Source organism: Nothoprocta perdicaria, unplaced genomic scaffold, assembly GCF_003342845.1.
Source record: "Nothoprocta perdicaria isolate Ctin4 unplaced genomic scaffold, notPer1 scaffold_20, whole genome shotgun sequence".
NCBI classification, from domain to species: Eukaryota; Metazoa; Chordata; class Aves; order Tinamiformes; family Tinamidae; genus Nothoprocta; species Nothoprocta perdicaria.
The window spans coordinates 1362897-1385280 of NW_020455205.1; the positions used below are offsets into that span (position 1 = coordinate 1362897).

The window sequence follows — 22384 nt, forward strand, 5'->3', positions numbered from 1 at the left end:
GCGAGGCTGAATTTGCTGCTGTCTCCAGCCTTTTTGAGCAGTGATCCATGATGCATCTCTGGTGTCTGCTCCAGAGGGAGCCAATCGCATAACTGTCAGCATTTCAATGGCAATCAGTACCACGAGTAAAAAATATGTTCTTATGAAAAAAATAGAAGGGACCCATTCCTTGGCTTAAGCCACAGAACGAAATCAAAGCGAGCGTCACCAATCAGCTGAGGTTGTGAGTACTTCAGAGTGGCGCGGGAAAGGGAGAAACAGAACCAGATGAAATGGACATAAAGCACCATTGATACATTGTCTTGATTAAAGCGACCTATTGAAAAAAAAAAAAAGAAAAAAAAAAACACATGTTCCTACATAATAACACCTAGTGGCACATGGGAAACAAGGTAAATGTGAACTGGAATACCCAGTCTTGGGAGCAAGTAGAGCTTTAACCACTGTGTTTTGATAAGGAATGGGAAGGTTGCAAACACAAAGTGAGGAAGACACTGTGGGAGGTTCTTTTCCATTCATGACTGATCATGCTGACTCTGTTACTTCATGTTCATAATCTTATTACCACATCTCTGAACTTGATTATTGTGACTATGGAATAGACTTGCATATAGGCATCATGTGGAATCTAATAACTAGACTCCTAAAGAGAAATGTAGAAGGGGTTTAAGCCCCTAAATTTGGAAAACCCTCTGCTTCAGTGCTGCCTAGCTGGGGAGAACATCTATGTTCAGTAGGCACTTCGATGTTTTTGTATTAGGTTTTCCTGCAGCATTAATTCTCATCATGCTGAGCACTGCTTCAGCCAAGGTAAAAGCAGAGCAGGGAGCTTTGTGCCCATATCATTGCTAAGACTGTCTATAAAACAAAACCATCGCTAATGGTGATGGTCATGCTCTGACAGTACCTGACACCCACCGATAGAGCTATGCTCTCACTAACTCAGTGGTAACAACCACTTGTCTTACAGGTGCAGCTTTATTCTATAATGAGCAGTTAGAGTCTTGTCCAAGGGATGTGAAAGAGGATCGTATAGGATCTCCCMTCCACCTGAAGGGATGCAAACGCATGTCTCTGCCCAACTCCGAAGCTCTCTAACCCACAGCCGGATTGGGGATGGAATTATTCTCCCCTTCTCCAGTTAAAGCTGTGCACCGGGCAGAAAATAATTCAGGATTCACTGGGCCAGAAAGTGAGAGCACCAGAGGGAACATGACTCTGTAGCTTAATGATTTGGGCAGCCAGCTGGAATGGGGAGGCCTGAGTTCTGGCTGGTGGTCCAAGATGTTGATGTGCTTTATCCCGTGACAATTCTGAGGAAAATAAAATCAACCTTACCCCCTACTCAAGCATCTAAATCTTTATGGGTTTGTAAAGCCGTGCRGATAGAGGTGAATATATCCAAAAGTCTTGGCATATGTTATACAGTCARGAACATGGATTTTAATAGTATAAAGGATGCTTTTATTAGACTCTTAGGTAAAAGAAAAAAAGAGAGAGAGAAAAGGCTTCATGGATTCGTAGTTGGAAATACAACTCCTTTGCATACTCCGTGCTTTGTCCATCTTCTCATCACCTTTCATTTTGTGGCAGACTGTCAACATGACAGAGCAGTCAGCAGCTCAACTTAAAAGCACTGATGGATGTAAGCTCTAGGTCTCACCTAAGTTTGCTATGCAGATCATAGAAAGTAGAGGCACTCAGCACAGATATCTAGGCCTTTTCCCACTTGGTTCCATACTGTTACATGAGGCAGTCGCCTAACAGGAGGTAAGGAAGGTGGTGAGACTAGGCAGCCATCTCCAGACATGCCAGTCTGAGATGCAGGGCACCTCTCTGCAAAATTCCTCCAAATTTGTGAGGGAAAGGGATGCAGAGATTTAGCAAAGTCCTAGTAAATTATATAATACAGAGCTAGTGAGAGGAGGAGGAGAGAGCTCCCTACCTGCAAGGCAAAACTGCATTTATTTTAAATAGAAAAATCTATTTAATTTCTTACTAGTCTCCTGGGCCTTGCTTCTTTCCTTAAAAAACATTATTTACCACCCAAATGCAGAAGTAATACCTACACAGATATAACAGCTGGAGAAAAATGAACCTAAAAATGTGCAAAACTATTTGGAGAACTGGGATCTCATGGACATCTCTCTTCCCAACAGCTCAGCACTGTAGCTCTTTTCCTGGTATCATCGCTTCAGCCTCTGTATTGAGCTGTTCGTATGATAACAGGGAATTGTACTCGTCATTTTTTAAAATATGTTCTGCTGCATGAATCCTAACAGCTCAATCCTGGAAAATCTTTGCCCTTCATGAATGCCCATGGAATCAGACTGCATATTTTCTCCACCAACACCTATAAACACCCCCAGCAAACAGCAACAACAGAGCTCCATTGCTCCCCCAGATTTGCTTTTCAGAGAGCAGAGAACCAACTGCAWTGTCTTAGTATGAACGTAAGGAAAAGCTTTGTGTTTAAATTCATTGGTAAAATTCATATTAATCTTTTTTAATGGATTAATGTCACATACAAAAACCCAGCATCAAAATACGTAGTTAATATAGAATACACGTGCTTTTCTTTCATAGCTGCATTCTCTCTGAACAAAGTTGTTTCTAATATTACTTAATTAAACAAAATTAAATTAATTTCTGTCTAAGAAACAAGAAACAACAGCCTTGTTGAATAAAATGATCTTCATTTTCTTGAAGTTATTTAAATTAAAAACATGAGTTTCTACAGTTGGAAAAAAAACCATCCATGGTTAAAATGTTTGAAGCCCATCAATCTCTTTAACCGCACAGCTAATGTGTTCCTTCTGTTTTCTTTGAATGAAATCACCATGAGTGGTTAGATGTTGATTTAACATAAAACAAATGGAAATGGGTGTTTCCTTAGTTATGTATAGAATTTATTTWAAAAAACAATTAGCGAGCGTTATGAGTAAGTCAATGATTTTGCCATTTCTTAAATAATATATAGATAATGAATTTTTAAAAATGATTAGTGAAGAAAACTATGTATAATGCAAATTTGTATTACATTTATTTGTTAGGAACAGCTGCAGAATTCTTTTTTTTTTATTGATGGGCTTCATTTCTTCCCAGGTGACACTAAAATCAATTACTTAGTTTAAAAGAATGGTAATAGTCAAGATATATTTCCAGAACCTTAAGACGATACTTCAGATATTTCCTATTATGGGTTATATCATGCATACTTTATTTATATACATTTCTCTACAGAATTAATTGGAGCTTTCCCTAAATGAAAGAAGCAAAATCTGGCCTCTTCAGTTTTATGTTGAAATGGTGAAATCGTGTAATGATTTATTACTTTTCCATGTGCCAAATTAGAGCATGTCTTTACATTATGCCAATTCTAGGCTGATGCTACTGTACTACGACTATATAATCTCTTCTGTCAGTCTGTGCTTATATTGCATCTAATTATATGTTCATTGATACACTATTCACAGGAGTGTATACATATAGGAGGAAATGTCAGTTGCTAATATTTAAAGTTCAATCATTTCATAAAATTSCAGTAGTAAAAAAATAGGTTACATAAAATCTGTGTAAACCTTTTCTCATGGGGGAACTAATGCTCAGGGCAATATAAAGATTATTTATCAAGATATTAAAGCATTTTAAATTAATCTTTTTCAGGAATAGAGAGATGTAAGCTGCAATTCTATGGAAAAAAGATTCTCTAGTGAGGTCACCAAGATCATATTACAGACATCATAATTTAGCTAATTTTTGCCATAAGTTAAATCATCTTTTTCAGATGCACCTTCTCCAAATACACAGTTGACAGTTAAATCTTTTCCAGTTGTCATAGATGTAGTCCCTAGAAACACTATCTGATATACAGTTCTTGTGATTATTTCAAAAATTACTATGAATTTGTTTTCAAGTTTTCAAGGACATGATCCAGCACGGTTGTCAAAGTAATCTGAGAGGCACATAGAAGACAGAGCTTAACATGAAACACTGCAAAACCTGACATTAGCAAAATGGGTAGATAAACATATTAACAAATGGTTTTGCTAGGATTATGACATTTCTTGTAGTCTTTCCAGGGTAGATATTTTGCAACGTTGCAGCGAAGCAAGATTTWAAGGAAAATCTGCTGGTCTGTATTTACCCATGGAGTCCATGTGGAGTGGGGTACATATTTTTGGAGGAAGAGAGCAAAAAGCACATTGCAAGCAGTCATTACAGTGAAAAGAAAGTTCATTTGTCAGAGTTTCTTTATATCTCAATATTCCAATCTGGTAAAAATTTTGCCTGAGTAAGGTATGAAGAATGGGGTTCAASTATGCTATGGGTCTGTGTGTGTGCAATTTTTCTGCTTTAAAGAAACAGATGACGATTCATGTGCAGTAAAATTAATTGCTTGAATAATAATATTTTACTTGCCAAAACAATATACCCTTCTGCAAGGTATTCTTACATTTTAAGCGGGATTTAATGAGAATTAATGGAGGTGTGTGTTTTCAAAACAAAAGCTGAAAGGTCTCTATGTGCATTTCTACCAATTGTTAAAACGCAGTTTTACAACTCAGAGTTGTAAAACTCCATCTCTGCATGTAGAAGGAAATATGATTCCTGAAGCTCTTGATGAAAAGGGGGAAAACAGACTCCAGTCCTGCAGCTGAATCCATGAGGGTGGATCACTTCTGCAAACATTAAGAAAAAAAAAGGCTGGTTCTGCAGTTCTTCTTTTCCCTTTTTTTTTTTTTTTTTTGGGGGGTTTTTTTTTTTTTTAAAAAAAAAAAAAAAAAGTGGACTTCTTACTCCAAATAAAAGAATTCTTTCCTCTCACTTCCTCTCAAAGGAAACCTGCCAAGCCCACATAATTCTTGTTGTACTCTTGACTGCTTTCTGGCTAAATCCTGCTCTCATCAACTGAGGAAAAGGCTGTTAGTTCAGGGCTACCACTGTTTATCTGCAGTTACATTTCTTTGGGGAAAAAAAAAAAAAAAAAAAAAGAAAGTTGAATATGAGTGCTAAAGATATGTAGTAAATCTATGGTGAAATGAGATCTAATTGATTGTTTATATCTTTACATTTCTGTGACCCTCTTTGTAAGAATGTCTCCATGACAGATGCATCCAATCCTCTCAGTGAAAATCAGTTTCTAATAAAATGCATTAAAATGCCTTTATGATCTAATTCCATCAAGATACATAAGGGCTACTTAAGGCTCTATGATGATGTTTTATAAATATATTTTCAGCACAAAAGGACAATCAGCTATATTGGGAATATACAAAGTGCTTAAAAACATGAACCAAAAATAAAGACAACTTGCTTTTTCCCCTCTACATTTGCCACTCTTGGAAACTCATACTTTTTAATTTTAACCTGTAGTAGGTACAAAGCTATCACAGAGACACAGGTTCTTCTGACCTCCGTGATTTGGTTTGGGGGTAAATTGCAGATTTGACCCAGCTGGAAGTGGCCCAGGGGGGCTGGCTCCCGAGGATGGAAATGCCCTTAGCCAGGAGCACCTGGGCTGCTCTTGGTGTTCCCTGCAGATACTGAGTGCAGAGCAAGGTGAGCACAGCYAGGATTCTGTTACAGTGGGATTTCAGTACTAATCCCTTCAGTTGTTGCTGGCATCAGTGAAGGGTTTGATGTTCTGGAGAGCCCTGGACCAGGTCAGTTGTTCTCACTGCCTCACGTAGCAAGCAAGGTTTTAATGATTTGGTTGCCTTTTAAATGTGTCATGCTTCTCTTAATACGTGTTAAATTTTTCTAAACAGTAATGCTAATTGCATAGGTATGTGGAGAAGTTGAAATAATTAAGTTAAAAATAAACCMTTTCCATTAACAAAGGTAATGATCCTGGTTTCCTGGTGTGGTGTGGGTGTTTTAAAGCTGAACTGTCAATACACCTTGGACCTAAAAGAGCTTAACAAGCCTGGAGTGGCCTTGTTTCGTGGAACTGCATTTGGGGTAGATTCAGCTTGCAATGGTTGTTATTCCCCTGCTGCGGTCAGGAAAGGGAAGGAGGGCTGAAACACAGGGAAAAATCACCGGAGCTGGAAACACAGGGAAAAATCACCGGAGCTGTTTAGCGCTGCTGTGGTCTTTAGCTGTACCTGCGTGTGCCCCTGTGGACGTGGCTGCTGATTCAGAGCATCCCTGGCAGGGCGGCGCGTGTGGACGGGCCCCGCGCGGCGGCCGTTCCTGCGCGCCCGGGCCTGCTCCCTCTCGCAGGGCCTGTCTGCGCTGCGCTCCCGCAGAACCGAGCTCTGCCCGGCTGCCGCTCGCTGACCTTGAGAGCCAGGAAGCTTTCATGGTGCACATGCTGAAAGGTCAGAGCGGAGCCTCGCCGTTTTACATCAGTACGGAGAGAGAGAAAAAGGGGAAGAATTTTTTTATTATTATTTTTATTTYTAAGAGAGGGCTTTGGGCAGGAGCGCAACAGCGCTGCTGCTCTGCACGTTGTATCGGGGCGCACCAACGAGGCAACTTGGTATCCTTTAAAGGGCTTCCAAGCGCTGTTTACCCTGTCCTGACACGCTTCCCCTCGTGCATCGCCCTGCCTTGGCTCGCCCGCTCCGAGRCGGATCCGGGAGCGCAGCCGGGGCGGGCGCACGAAGGGAGCGCGGCGAGGGGGCCTGGCCGGGGTCCGGGGRCCCCTCCGCAACCCGGCCTGGGGGCTCCCTGCGCAACCCGGCCCGTGCTCCGCGTGCAGCCGCGGGAGGGCGGCCGGGGCCCCCCGCGCTGCGCGGGGCTCGGGGCGCGGGGGCTGCAGCTCCGTGCGGAGCCGCCGCTGCTGCCGCTCCGCGCCGGGCGCGCGCGGCCGCGCATTTTTTATTTGCCTTAAATCTCCCCCCTCGGCTCGGCTCGGCGCGGCGCGGCGGCCGGGCGGGCAGAGGGAAAAGGCGGCGGGAGAGGCTGCGGCTCCGGCGAGCGGCGGGCGCGGGGGCGGGCAGCGCAGCCGGGGGGAGGAGACTGGAGGCGGCGGCTGGAGGTGACTCCAGTTCGGAGAGTCCGTGTCAGGACTTGGCGCTGCCCCGTCGCACACGGCGAGGTGCCTGAGCGAGGAGGAGGCTGCGATACGATTCATTGGGATTTTTTTTTTTTTTTTTTTTNCAGGCAACTGCACTTGAACTCTGCACTAATTGATTTTAATATAGGTAAGCTGAGCATCTCAAATGAAACAATATGTTTTGACCACGTTTGTTTTTTTTTTTTTTTTTTTTTTTTTTTGGTGTGTATGTATTGCGTTTTTCCCATCGCCGTGCGCGTTACTCGCTCTGCGCCGGCTTCCCGGGCTCCAGTCGATCACGGGGCAGCGGCATCGAGAGGAAGATGAGAAATTTGAGGAGGAGCTGGACGCGTTTCGTGCCCGAGGCCAGAATGTCATCCGGGGAGATGTAAATTAGGTCGATGCGAGCGACAGAGACCCGCAGGAGGGGGGCTTCCCCTTGCAAAATTCTCGAGTTGCTCCCCGCTCCTCCCGCCGCTGCCATCGCCGCGATTTCCCTTCTCCAGATCGTTGCATAAAAAGGACTCCAGAGGCGGCCACAGACGCTGCGCCCGGCGGCCCCTCGATTTTTTTATTTAATTTTTATTCTCGTGCGTGTGCTTGCGCGGGCAGGGTGGGGGCCTGGCGATGCCCTGCGCCTCGTGCGGAGCGCCGGGAGCCGCAGGAAGATGTTGACTTAAACCGCGGCGAAGCCGCCGGCCGCCCGCGCGCAGCTCCCGCCGCCGCGCGCCCCGTCGCCGCCCGGACAGGCGCAGCGCAGATCAGCGCGGCCGCCCCCGCTCCCGCCGCTGCCGCTCACAGCGCGGCCCGCAGGTAAGAACCGCGCAGCGCCGCGCTCCTCGCGGCCGCCCGCGCGCAGCTCCCCCCTGCGCCGCTCCCCTGCGCCTGCTGCCCCCCTTTCTCCTCCTCCTCCTCCTCCCCGCGCTCCGGCGCGAGCGGAGCCTCCGCGGGGCGCGCACAGCCCGCGCAGCCGCCGCTCGCTCCGGAGCGGGAGGAGGGAGCGGCCGGGAGCGGGGCCGCTGCCCTCCGTCCCGGCGCGCGGAGCTGCCGCGGCCGCGGAGCTGGCGCGGAGCAGGCCCCGGCTGGGCACGTTGCGGCGGGGGAAAGTTGCCGCCGCGTAGTAAATAATTTACCTGTTGCGGGCTGGTTTCCGCGCCTGGGCCGGGTGAGGGCGCGGGGGACCCGCAGGGCAACGCGGTGCCCTTTGTCGGGCGCGCAGCAAGACCAACTTTTATTTATAAATATATATACATAGTTTATTTTCACACGTAGAAAGCGGGGGCCATCTGGAGACGGAAAGCAGAGCGTGGCGGGAGGCTCCCTCGCCGTGCTTGGCTCTGAGAGCAGCGCGGGGCTTGCGCGGGGCTGAGCGCGGCCGCCGCTCAGGTGCGCAGCGCTGCGCGCCCGCGGGACGGGCGCCCGAGGCAGCGAGCGCGGGTCGCGCCGCTCCCGCCGCCGCTCCCGGCGGCCTTTTGTTGCCCGCGCCGAAAAGAGGGGCCATTTCGCATCATTCTGCGCAAATTGTTGGGACTGAGGCGAGTGTGAGCGCCGGCCGCGGAGGGGGATTAGCATTTCAAAGCGCGGCTCAATGAGGCCGCTTGGGCTCGGCTCCCAAGCGGAGGCCCAAAGGGCACGGGGATGCAAAGGGGGGGGCACGGGCAGGGGGATTTAGGCTGCGTTTCTGAACTTTCGCTCTTTTGCAATTAGGCGAGTGAAAAGCCAGGGCTGCGCGCCGCGGAGCCCCCGCCACTGTTGTATCCTATTGATTAATGGTTTGTTCCGAGGGGGAAAAAAAAGTGACCTTTTATGACAGCCGCTGTTGCGCGGTTTCTGATGGCTCCTCTCAGCTACCGGGGCTCAAAAAACCTTCTCTGCTGGGTCCTGCTTTGGGCTGGGGCCTACACAGGGCAGCGTGAGGGGCCTCAGGGGGAAAGACCCTCTAATTACTTCAGAAAACAAACGAAATCTTCCAATAAGAAGCTCTCGGTTCTAAACCTTTGAAACAAACCTACTTTCCTCCTTAACTGGTAGGCTAGGATAATGGAGATATATATATATATATATATATGGACAGTTTTAAAAGAAGTTTGATGACCACCCGCCATATGCTTCTCTTTCCTTTTTATCCTTTAAAAAAAAAAAAAAAGTGAAAACGTGTATGTCTTGTAATTTAATTAGTTATATTGAGTTTACTGAGGTAACTTCATTTGTAATTACTATTGCCCTGTAATAAGTAATTTTAACTAAATGTGCCTGGGCTGCTGGTAGTGCAAAATACCAGTCATGTTTTAAGTTGTTTTACATGGCCGTAAATATTTGCACAGCCTTTTTGCTCATTTGTTACCCTTTCCTTGCATCTGAAAGGAGATGTGGTTGGGGCCTACCCTTCTATTATCTTTGCAAATCAATATTCATAATCTAGCAAACCAAAAGCCAAGCAAAACCCAGTTATCTGTCAATAAGTTGGGACCTTTTCCAGGGAGCAGAGGCTTCTTAGGGACTGTAATCTGGTTGCTTTCCCTGGCAAAAAAAGAAAAACTTCCTGTGCCTCAAACCTTTGAGTTGAGTGGTAAAGATACTGAAATGCATGTTTGGTATTTTGAAAAAGTGCTTTGAAGTACCTGACATGTAGGAGTGTGGGTGGTTTTGGCTTTTGGGGGTAGTTCTCCGTTTGATAGTTTCTGTTTGTTTGTTTTAACATGGGGATGATGTGTGTTTCTGTTGGATGTCTTCACTTAGGCTTCCCTTTTGCATCCATTTAATAAAGAAACTGAGTTTATATGGAATAATTGGGGAAAAAAATATAGTTATTAAATAATTTATACAGATTTCAGTTCAATGGACGCGAGCATTCAGAATTTTGCAGATAGATGTGTTTAGTGGTCCAAAACCTGTGTGTCATTACTTAGAGGTAATTTTCAAGTGTTTATTTACATTACGTCCTCAGCTGTCTGAGGCAGTACCTTTTGGTGGTATAAAAGGAACATATTGATGTAATTGCCATTATCACACTTAAGTTGCTGTTAACTAGTCTGCTTTGAATGCACAGCACTATAAGGAAAGCGCATTATCCTTTGGAGCTATTAGGGATAATCTAAAAATTGTTCTGAAAATATTGCACTTCAGTTTATGGTGGCAGTCCCGAATTTGATAAATCTCTAAAGGTAAAAAAAATGTAGCGGAAAGGAGATTTTCAACGTTCAGATGACAAAATTGGACCACTTAGGGAAAAATTAATGTGCTGCAGCAGCACTTCAGCTGCCATTTTCAATCACTGTGGGTTACTGTGTGTTGGCAACAGCAAAAAAAATGTAGACACTCGGATAGCTCTGGGAGCTGGTAGTTGGGGGAATCAGGATATTGAATCATGTGGGGTAGAACAAACCAATTACTTCAGGTTTTGACTTGAGAATTTCCAGTAAACATTTTCCTGGCTTTTGGCTCCGCTGCTCATTAATAGACCAACATCAAAGCAGGCAACCAAACTTCCAAATGGTATAAAAACTAATGCAAAGATACGGATCTCACATGTAGTCTTACAAGTCTTAATTTAAGACAAGCAGTTGGAGTTTTTATTGCTGCAATTTTCACAATCAGCAGAGACATTAACACCAGGCTTCTGGGTGTTTCCCTCCTTAAAACGAGCAGGAGGAGAGCTTTAAAAAAACACCAAGTTTGCTTAGTTAAGTCCTTATTTGATCACTCCAGAAGCTTTCTCCATGTTTTATTTATCTCTTACTGCTTTTAATGCTTAAAGTCAGGAAAGGGGGTTACTGAGAGAGGATTTCTAATCTCTACTAGGGAAGCATCTTATTAAAATTTAAATAAACAAGGTAGTGTAGTCTTAGAAGTGTGTAGGTTTTTATGGTTAGTAACAGATATTAGATGATGACTTACTGAAAATGTAATATGTAGAAGTGATGTTTTGATTAATATTAAGCTTGTTTGTTAATGTTACTGTCAGATGAAGAGTACAATCACAAATGGATTTTTTTTAACGATAAGCCTTTCTCTTATGTGTTAGAAAGGTAAGTCTCTAGTTAGACAAAATATTTATCAAAGTTGTGTTTTTCATTGTATTTTCATATAGTGTACCATAAATTCATACAGATAATAATACATCTCCAATACACTTCCAAAAAGAATCCCATAATAGCGAGGAAGGAGAGGAGGGGAGGGGACTTGTTTCTTTCTTTTCTTTTTCCTTCATTTTTTTCATTTTTTTCCTCTCCTATGAAATTTTACCTAAGAATTTTATTTCCAAGCCCTTGCTCATCCTACATCCTCTGTAGACCTTGACATCCATATGTGAATACATATATTTTAGTACAAGTTTTGCTGAGAGTAGCCCCATGCATCATTTAAAAAAAAAAAAAAAGAAACCGAAGATCACTTGAAGATACGCTTATGTTAAAAATTGCTGTATGTCCGCTTTGCGTTTCCTCTGAGGAAAATATGTGGGTGAGTGCTAACACAAGAACCTGAAGAAGCGATTAATGATTTTACCAGGTGAATTGCAGAAGCAGCAGCTAAACCACGTCGAGTGTATAATTGAAATCATAGTCATGCCTAGGTAGACAAGCAGTCAGTTATAAAGCAACGTACTTGACAGCTCAGGTAGGCGAAATTCGTCGTCAGGCTGTACCGAACTCTTCTGGAGCGTTTTGTACCATTAAGGCTGTGTTTGTGGTGGACAAAAGCGGTTTCAAATGGCAAGAAATTCATCTTTTTAAAGTATTTATGTGCAGCTTCAATACTTAAAAKCTGTCTGGTTTTATTTATTTAAAGCCTCATTTTGAAACAAGCGAAAGATGTAAACGGTCACGATTGTAATTGGATGCCAAGGAAACTTGAAAAACAAAAAGCTATTTTAAGGCCTTTCTTAATTTTCGTAACAGTCATGTTTAATATTTAAATAGTTCTCAAAGATAGATGCATTTAGTTTCCAACAGTTCTTAAAATAAATGTAGTAGGTGGCTCTGTTAGAATATTTGGTAACTTGTGATACAATGTGACTATGTACRTGTATTTTAAAAAGGCTTCATTTTTATTTAATAAATATGATAGCACTCTTTAATGCCTTCTTTCTCAGAAGGTGAAAGATGATAGGCTTGAAGCCATTTTCAATAGATTTTTWAAAATTATTATTATTTTTTTATTTTTTTAACCAGTAATGTAGGAGATGTGTTTTTGCAGCTTAGGCTTGCTTACCGTGGGTGATTTAGGTAGAGATACATTTATATAATGAATATTAAGCTATTGTAGCATTTTACAAAAATGTATTTCTGAAAAAGATTTAAAAAAAAAAAAAAAACTCCTCATTCAAACGTGGAGTATTTTATGGGTTTCAGAAGGATATATAATTTGCCCGTGTCATGATTTCCTACTTTTTGAYTTTTCATAAGATGGTGTTACAATGACTGGACTTAGGCTAGCCTGCTATTTMCCAAAATTATTTAGAAAGGTGTGACAATGAACACGGAGCAGACTGACGAGCAAACCCAGTGCTTAACACCTGCAGGTGGAGAGCAGTCTCCAGCAAAACGCTATTGATTATTATTCTGGCATAAAACTGGCTTAAATACAGTTTGCTTAATTACAATAAAACTTGATTTTTATGAAGTATTTCCTATCTGTGGACTGATTTTATGCATCATCTGCTGGTAGGGAAGGTCTCATCACACTTGTATAAATTTGTTCAATTGCTAAAGCAGCTAAGAGAAAGGGGGAAAAAATCAATTCACCCTGAAAAGCACCAGAAATGAGATTATCTTAGTTAGTAGGAACTTGCCAGCAGTGTCTGAATTGCTTAATATTATCCAAAGTTGCCATGTTTCAAGTGTGGTAAGAAGAATATTGCCTGCTCTACATGCCCAGGTCTGCTATTTGGCTGTTTCTTYATAAGGTGTGAGCATGTCTGGTCTTATTCCTACAACAGCAGTTACAGATAAATCAAAGTACCTAACAATAACTTTATAAAATAGATGGAATAATACCATTCACTGGAGAAATAGCATTTACTTGAGATAAGTGATCACAACTATTATTTTTTTTTTCCTCCTGACTTGCTTGTTGTTCTTGYAGCAGACAAATGTAAATACCTTAGCAGACACTGCAGAGTGAAAGGCAAGAGATAAAATGTAATTACTTTTCAGGGTGGCCCTGACGATGTCCATGTTCTTGGCTGTGATATAWAAAAAAAAATTGCTCATCACCTCAGAATATGAAAGCCATTGTTGCTTCTCAATATAAAAATATTTTCTTTTTTTCTCTTTTATTTAATACTGACCTCACTATTTATCTCTAGCTCTTCTGTGTAAGCTGTAATCCTTCTATCAGTAAATTCTAGTAGCTGTTATCCAACCGAGCATTTAATAGAGCACCTAATGGACTCTGCTCCTGTATTTTTTCTTGAATGCCTAACATCTTGCTTCATTCAGCCACCAAAACTAACTTTGCTGCAAGGACAGGCTACACGGCAAGTTAGAATCAATGGACCATTTGTAGGTCACAAAGTCAGTTTACTGGAATTTCGGAGGAAACTGGTTGAAAAGAGAGGACAAATGTCACTTTAAATAGAGATGTTTAAATAAGACTTCTGCCTTAGGGTAAAATGCAGGTCTGTTGTAGCCTAGATGTAATGTCTCCCTCTACAGAGCACAGCATTAATCATGGCTTGACAAGTGATCGTGGCCTGAGAAAAATAGGACCTGTCTTGGGTGTGTGATTATTATTATTTTTTTTCCTAACCTTAATCTCTTAGGAGTACATTATAAACACTAACACTTAAACAAAAAGACGTAGGTATCAATTTCAGCAGTGAAAGTAGCTTCCGAGAAAATCTTGTTAGAGCTAAGAAGCTACTTGGGCCTCTTAAGTAGATACAATGTTAAGAATATTTTCTTTTAAAGTAATGCTTTTTTTTTTCTTTTGCCATAGGAAATCTACTCTGCTCTATTTTTATCATACAAATACAGCAGAATGTAGGGCTGTCTGTTTTGTCTCTTGAAGTACTAAATATCTCTGAAATAACGTCTCATTTTAACAGCCTTTTACAGGGCTTTGAAAGACGCTGCTTCCTGTAGCCCGAGTGGCAAAGCGAGGGAAGGAGTGGAATAGCTGTTAAGATATAATGTGGGTTGACTTGACACTGATCAGTCTGAGAGCTTTTTATACTGCATTTATATTTTAATGATGTCTTTCTTGCTCATAACGAGCTACAAATGCTTAACGAAAATGAAAGGAATGAAGGCAGCTGCTCAGATCTGGGTTTCTGATACTGTACAAGTAAGTGTTTTCCAAATGTCCTTTCTTAAATTAGGTGTGCATCAATACATAGATTAGGTGTTGGATGTAGTTTTTCGTGGTAAAKAAGATCTACAGAAGGAAATTTCCACCTCTTTTAAGTTTCTCCGTCTTTGAGTACTGTAGAGAACAACTTACTATTCTAACTGCATGTTTTTGAGGTGCACTTTTTTAATGGACAATTGCACTTATGTTTGCAGCTATTTAAAGAAATAGGTGATGTCAGTAAGGTAGCAGCAGAACAATCTATCGATGGAGAATCGTGCTTTAAAAACTGCAATTTCTGCTTGTTTAGTTGCTTCTGGACACAATAAAACCCCAAGTACTCGTTTAGAGGAGCTGCGTCTTTTCTTTGTGCCCTCTGTTGGTATTTTCATATCAGTCAACACCTCAAACCGATTATTGCTCTGTATCAGGATGACAGAATAATCTAGCACTGATTACTGTTAAAAATTGTTTCTGGCAGCTGGGGAGGGGATGACCGAACTTGTTTCGGGCTGTAATACTTGCTTTGCTGTTGATGGGATCTGGTGTAAATAGAGAGAGCCCCACTCTGAAATTAGTGCTGTGGTGCTGGAGAGAGACCGCATGCCAGAGAGATTTTATTTTACTTTTTTTTGGCCTTACCTTTATTATTTAATAGCATAACAATTGACAGCAGTATGAAGAGAGTTTGAAAATGGCTGCATAGCAAGAGTCAGTGTCAATGCTAACTTAAGTGGCCTTTTAAGAAAGGATTCCTTAAGAACAAAATCTGTTTTCTCTAACAAATTCCTGATTCTGTTTTTTATGCTAGGCCTAATTCTTTTAATCTGATCCAGCCATTCATTTGTTCTTTCTTAGAAATTTTAATTTGGACATTTTTCCTTGAAGTGGCTGGCTTGGGAAACTTTGGTTTCACAGCATGAGTCGTGATGCATCTTTGGGTGAACAAACTGCATGTTCTCTAGCAGAGAAGTTCGTAACTATTTTGTTCATGGGTTTGGCATTTGAACAGTGAAGGACACAGTGTCGTGGCTTCAGTAAAAGAAGTATTTCTTAAATGCAGACTGTCAAGGTGGGAGGCGAATTCCTGTGCAAATTGATATAAAGAGCTTAAAGGAGAGCATGTCTCTGTCATGCAGGAGTCTTCCTGGCTGGGCAGGGGCAGAGGGAAAAGCCAGGAACCTGGAAGTTGCCTTAGGGAGGACAAGGGTTGAAGGGTGGGGGGTGTGCAGGAGGAATTGGGCACTGACACAGCAAGAAGAAAATCCTCCTGTCCTTCAGGCAATATCTTAACCAGAGCTTGAAAAGATCATCACCATTTTCCTGCTTTCTCTGTTTCCTTCTCCTTTCCTTTCTTGGAGGAGGTTTCTCATGGATCAGATAGTTCCTGYTTGTGGATGCCACTGCCAAAGGTGCTCAGCAGTGAAGAAGAGCTCTGTGTGCAGCAGTCGTCATCTTCGAACGAATACTTCAAATTTGCCCTACATTTGTCCCGTGTAATGGTTGTAACCTTAGCTACTATATCATTTGAGGGTTTTTTTAAGCTGCTTGTGAAAACTTCCAAGGTTATACTTTGGAGTTTATTTTTTTTTTCAGGTGAAAAATAAAGCCATTTAGTGTATAATCCTTTATTTTAGGGCTATCCTGCACAATCAAATACTTGAAAGTGAGTTCTGCTCCTATAAGAAAAACAACAACAGAGGACTTTCAGTCTCTAGCTCTGATAGAAGAGAAATTACCATTAAGCAACGTTGTGCTGGTTTTCAGAGACTGTRTGCTAGAGGTTAGATAGGAGGAAGACTTAATTTTAGTCTGCTTAATATTTATAGYTTTCTTCATTGAAGCTTTTTTCCATTTGTGTTAAAGGGATATTTATCTAGAAAGTTCATATTATGTGCGCTGTGAGGAATAAACTYAAGATATTTCAAGGTAAGGATAATTCCTTCTGAGGAAAAAAACCCTCCATTTGAATGAGAACTACATTGTTGCTTTATAATTAAATTCATAATTTAATATAAATTGCTAGAGACTTAGTATTTGATTTAAGCACATCATTCAGTTGATTTTTTTATGCTTTGGTGGAGTGAACATGGAATAGCATGTGAAAGCGACATTGAGTTTAGTGTCCCTGCAGTAAGTAGAATAAGGGAGGCTGCCGCTTGTTTATTTTGGGGTTAGGGAGATGCATCAGATAGGGTGTGTTTGCTTTCCTGTTTGGGGTGGTCTTTCATTTCTGTTTAGTTCTGGGTAAGCAGAGAAGTTCTTTTTGTTTTTGTTTTTTTTTCCTTTCTCCTTTCCTAAAAGCGTTTAGGTCACTTTAAAAAGAAATCAGTATATTTTGACATAAGAAAGACGAAAGCTGAATGCTTCCCTTTTCTGAGGGACAGGAATAGACACGTATAGCTGGGGAGAGGAAGAAAAAAAAATCACACACTGTTTTCTGTGTTAACTGTTTGCATCAGATAACATTGCAGAAGCATTTCCTGGGGAATTTCTTTAAAATGGGACCAATTATTTGGGTTTCTATGCTGGCTGTTACCCACATTTTTCACATATTTTTTGCTAACTCTTCTTATTACCTGCAGAGGGAGCTTGTATATGAGATAATCAAAGTAATCAAGGCATTCAGGGCTGAATTGTTTCTAGTAAGTACAGTTTCATTTCGCTGGGTATTCTCTGTTATATCCGTGCGGAAGAGAAGGGCTCAGTACAAAAGCTTTTAAAATGATTGTTCATCAGAAACAGYAAATAACAACGGGCAGGAAAACCCTATAAAGTCAGTAAGCAAAAGCTGATATTACAGAAGCTTTTTTCCTCCTCTGAGAAATGTCTTTTTTATTGAAAGTTTAAAAAGAAGCGAGGGAAAAAAAAAAATCAGATGTCAAGATACCAGAGAACAAGGTTGATATTTGGCATAATCAGAAGCAAATTTTACTTGCATCGACTGTCTTTTGTGATTCTAAAAATGTCCTGTCCGCATGAGAAACACAACACAGGACGTTAAGGTCTCCAGTGCATCTCGTGCTGTGTAGCGTGCTAGCCAAAAAGCAGTAGGTAAGTCCTTTCTATTTACCCCAGCAGGGTTATGATTTATAATCAAGCTGATTGCATCTGCAATGTTAACTGTTAATTTTACTTTTTATTTTTTACTCTGAGATGTAAAAAAATGAATAGTTTCATCCTAATATAACTGATGAATTTGTAGAGCAGTACTTTAATAGACAATCAGTGTTAAGGATTGCTGCCTTAACCTTTTAAGGAATATATTGGAAAAAAAAAAAAGGAATTAGGAATGTCTGAAGTAAGTTTATCTCTAGTTTAACTTCTAATTTAAATACTACATTTACTACATTGAAGCATCCAAAATATTTATTTCAAATAGACATAGTTCTTTAGTACACTGAATGATCTTGTGTATTTCATATTTTATCATTTGTATTTTAATTCTCTATATGGTGAAAGCATGTGGTCCAAATTAAGACCCTTTAGGTCTAAAAATAATTTCATTTATAATATAGTTGGCTTCCTAAGCAAGAAGCATAAGAAATAGTGTTTAAATGTATTTTTCGCTATAGGATTTAAGTGGTGGCAATAGGTTTGTTTTAACTTTAGAGGTAATTTGCTGTGATATTGTTAGGAAGATAAGGTATTTTGCATACACATTTAATAAAGTAGTAGTAGATMTCAATAACATCTTCTATTACAATAAATCCACCACGGATACCAGTTTAGATTTTATTTTCTGTTAGTTTATTACAGAGACATAAATTTAACATAAACGTTTAACCTAACACGGGCTCAGAGTTTTGGTTCAGCTTCTCCATTTAAACACCAGTGAAGATTTACCATGTCTAAAAGAGCACCAAATCGGTGCCGATTTATTATTTATACTGGCTAATCCTTTCTAATGTGAAAAGTCAGCTTGTTATTGTAACACCAAATGGCCCTCTAAGTAGGGAAACAGTTAAGCAGATCTCCTGTAATAGGTTGTTGTCTAATAAAGAGATTTATGGTATTGGCAAGGACTATTGTATAGGTATTACCCTTTCACAGCATGATCGTGTATTATCTTAACAACTTAGTGCCACGTTTATGTTGAGCATTTTCATAACGGGGTAAGAATATTAGCCACAGCAATTACACTCCAATAGGATTATAATGGTAAGATTTACAGAAAATACATAAATGATGTCTTTTATGGAGATTTTGATAGGTGTTGRGAGTTGAAAAGTTGCATTGTTTTTCACCCCTCCACCACCACCTGTGTGGGAGAATACTGATGTGTTYGTTATGATGAAGAAAGAGGGGTTTCTTAATTTAATCCTGTTGAGGAATTACGAGGAGGCAGTGAACATAATCTTTCTTTACAGTGTGTGGGTTCCCCCTGCAGTGAGGTGAGTATTATTCAGAAATTCAACTCAGTGGAGAGTTCTGTGCAATGTGAAAATCAGGGCRTATCTCTAGCTTTAATTCTGCTGAGGGGCTAATACAGCTGGGATTAAGGTAGATTCTTCTGTAGCTTTATATTTTGAAGGTAGGACAATGATAATTTACTTGCTTTGTTGGAAGATCCTACTTGAATTAAATCATGTTACTTTGTTTTAGCTGTAGCATAATACACAATCTCTGTTTCATTAGGATTATCATCTTATGTTAGGAAATTTATGTACTTTTAAAAATGAATCCAAGTAACAAAAATGACAATGTCGTATTTGTACAATTGTCACGTAAGTGACATTCAAGCTGTTCCTTAATTCCTCAAAATTTCCATCTGTTTTTTCAAAAACAAAAAAATTAATACTCATAAAAAGTACGAGCCACACTTAGTAAAACTAAATAGCTTTTATCAATAAAAGATACTTAAGGGGATTTATCGAACAAAATACATTAGGTTATATAGTCCTTTATGAATAACTGTATTAACTGTAACAGCAGTCTCAATAGCTAAGGGTGACTGTATAGGCACAGCTTTTAAGGTAGTAGCTTGGGTATAATTCAATAAATTTTGGAATAATGAGTAATAATAAAAATCTTTCTTTCTCTGATGTTCTTAAACACAGTGGTGAAATAATTAGATCTTTCCAAGTTAAGAAAGTGTATAGATGACAGTTCTCATTGTGGAAGAACATATATGTTTCGCATTCTGCATGTGTATGCATAGTGTTAGATAAAATTGTGAGACACGACGCTTCCTAAATGCTTAGGATTAATGCTATATGAGAGAGCCTTATACAGAAAGAACCTGTATTCATCTGTTTTAAGCCATTATTAATTACAAGAAACCAGAGGAAAGATGCACCTGTATTTTAACATGAAATATTTAACTTTTTAACAAATACATTGATTAAAGGCAATGTTGCAAGTTGTCATAAATGTCTTCCGGTGGGTTATTGGAAAATAAGTGGGTAAATGTTTTAGTTAAGTCTAGGGTTCAAAATGGCATAATTTTTGTAGTAGCAAGCTAAGGTTTGAGTTTTTTTGTTGTATTTTTTTATGCTACTAGAGCATCTTTTTGTACAATGARAGCCAAGCTGTAGAGCTTTTGCCTTATTTGCTCTTGTATTCAAAATAAGAATTAAGACCTGAAGAATAACACTTTCTGCTTTAGAAAAACTCCAGTAGGTTCTTAGATTGGCTTCACATTTCATTCATTTTGATCTGTGGAAAGCGATTGTCTCTTTTGTTTGTATGTAAAAAGAAAACACGAAAGGATGAATGTGCCCCCCTCTTGCACTCGTGAATGTGGAGCTCCAACCGATTTAAGAGCATGAACTGTGACTGCATTGTGGGGGACAGTTCCTGGCTTATACATATAAAGAAGCAGCAAGTGCTGTGAATTTTAAGCCATTTTTAATTTTATCCTATAAAAAATAAAGCCAGTTGTTCAAGTCTTTAAGTATTGTAATTATTTTTAATTTTTTAAATTAGCTTTAAAATTAAGTAGGTTGCAGTCAATGCGTGTTGCAGGTTAGGAAATTGTTTTAATGATATATTTGTTCTAGAAGACAATCTGTATGTGTTTGAAAAAAAGAAAAATATGTGCAGAAGTATTCTGATTAAATTGTCATACTTACCTGCTCTCCTGAAACATTTTTGAAGTATTTATATATATGTATAAAAGATTAACTATTTTTGTAGAGATCCAAAATGAATGGGTTCTTTAAATTAGTATTCTTCCCTTTGCAAGACAATAAATCAAAGCACAAATCCACGCTGTAGTCATCTTACTTGTAGTGTGCATTATAAATGAAGCCGTGCTAAGTCATACTTAACTGTGCATGGACCGCTAACCCTGAAGAGGGATAAGTCTGTCTCTTTCTCTCTTTTTTTTTCTCTTTTTTTTTTTTTTCCTTTACTATTTATATCTCTGTTTGGAGCAGCAATGCTGTTATGACATTATGAAGCTTTTGTGTTTGGCAAATGTCATGCAACTAATCAGCAGTGCCTGGCTCGCAATGGAAAATTCTGCCGAGCAGAGCACCTAAAATCACTCTGGCCTTGGAAATACCCCTGCCTATGAAATTGGGCATTGTAATTGTCACCTGYACAGAATTCAAGTACCTCTACTATACATCAGGGTATTTTCAGATTATTATAGCTAAGGTTGTTATTTCTGATTGCAGTGGTAGTTACAGCAGTATTTTGRCAGTAGCGTTGTTTAGGAAGCTCTTTTCCAAAAGCTGGTGAATGTATAGACAAGTGGAGTTTATAGAGACTATAGTGCCTTACAGTTAAATTAACTAGCTTATATTACCTTATCTTATTAACAGGCCATTTAAAGGTTTGGCATGTTTTAATTAAATGTAAATTTAACTTTTTTTAAAATTCAACTTCAATATTAGTCTTTGGATGTGTTAGTTTGCCAAGACTGGGAAAGCAATAAACCGTCTAGTTCTTGCTTATTTTTCACAGGTATATTTTTCAGTGGATATATGAAATTGAATATTTCTATCTAGAGAATATCTTTTTGTTCAATGTAGTTTTATATATTAAAAAAATAATCTCAAAGACTTATGGTAACTGAAGAAACATCAGAAATGAAAATTTTATAGTAGGGCTGCTGAAAGATAGGCAGAGAGTAAATGATTTATTTTTGTATTTAAAAATAGAACCAATAAAAAAAAAAACTTGTAACAGTAAGAAACCACTAAAATGAATCTGTAAGGATTTATGGAGGAAAAAGAAATAGAGTATTAGGGAGGTTTGTTGCATATTTGGGTTGAGGACAGAAAATCAGGCTTTCAGTGCTATGTTAATGAAGTTTGCAAGGTTGAGAGATACKGTTAGTGTCTCCTAAATGTTTAGGTACAATGGAAGTTTAAGCTACTTAAAGGACATATTAGTCTCATCGAGAATACTATTAGCTGCTGTGAGTTGAGCAAATAGATATTCCTTAGAATCTTATTTTTGTTCCCACGTAGTGTAAAGAGGTGGTTCCTCCGCCACGCCTGTCTGCCCATCACATCCGCCCGCTGTTGAGCAAGCGGTTTTCTTGCTGCAATTTAGCAGAAAAAAGCAGAATATGGGCACATACGAGATGCTTTGCATTTTTTTCTCTCTCCCTTGTAGGCTTGTGATTTGGATCTTTCTAGTGCCATCATCTGGTATTTATTTATTAGCATCTTGTATTAAGTGGTAATTGCTATCATGGCAGCCCCTCATGTATATCGCTTTTATGCGGCAGACATGAATTCAGGGGTAGATTCCTTCAGCTGCTTCATAATGAAACAAAGGTGTAATTAGTACTAATTTAGCTAATGGGCATGAACTGGAGGTCCTCCCATCTGCCCTTTCCCCTCAAAAAGTTGTCTGCAATATTAAAAAAAAAAAAAAAAAAAAAAATCAGTGTGAGAAGAAACTGGGGTTTTGTGTGAACTGTCTGCAGATGAAGATCCTTGGAATTGGAGTTTGTCCTTTCTCTGTTATTCACAGTCCAAAAAGTCAAAATCTCCATTTTAATGAAGACATTTCAAAGAATAGGCACGTTGAGAAAGACATTGTATTTCTTTACATACTTCCTTTTAAACATGGAAGAACCTTTAGGCTATAAATTAAAGAGTATTTTAGCTCATAGAGTTGATCTCAGTC

At 39.9% G+C, this 22384-nt stretch overlaps 1 protein-coding gene across 3 annotated transcripts in view; it reads left to right on the plus strand.

The window, feature by feature from the left end:
• Positions 1-5604: 5604 nt before the first annotated feature.
• ADGRL2 (adhesion G protein-coupled receptor L2) overlaps positions 5605-22384 on the plus strand; it is a 153958-nt gene continuing 137178 nt past the window's right edge. Inside the window, exon 1 of one of the 3 annotated variants that reach the window (XM_026037993.1) lies at positions 5605-5666. The gene's annotated coding sequence lies outside the window, so the exon portion shown is untranslated. The remainder of the gene's footprint in view (positions 5667-22384) is intronic. The other 2 variants (XM_026037991.1, XM_026037992.1) reach the window with 2 other exon arrangements.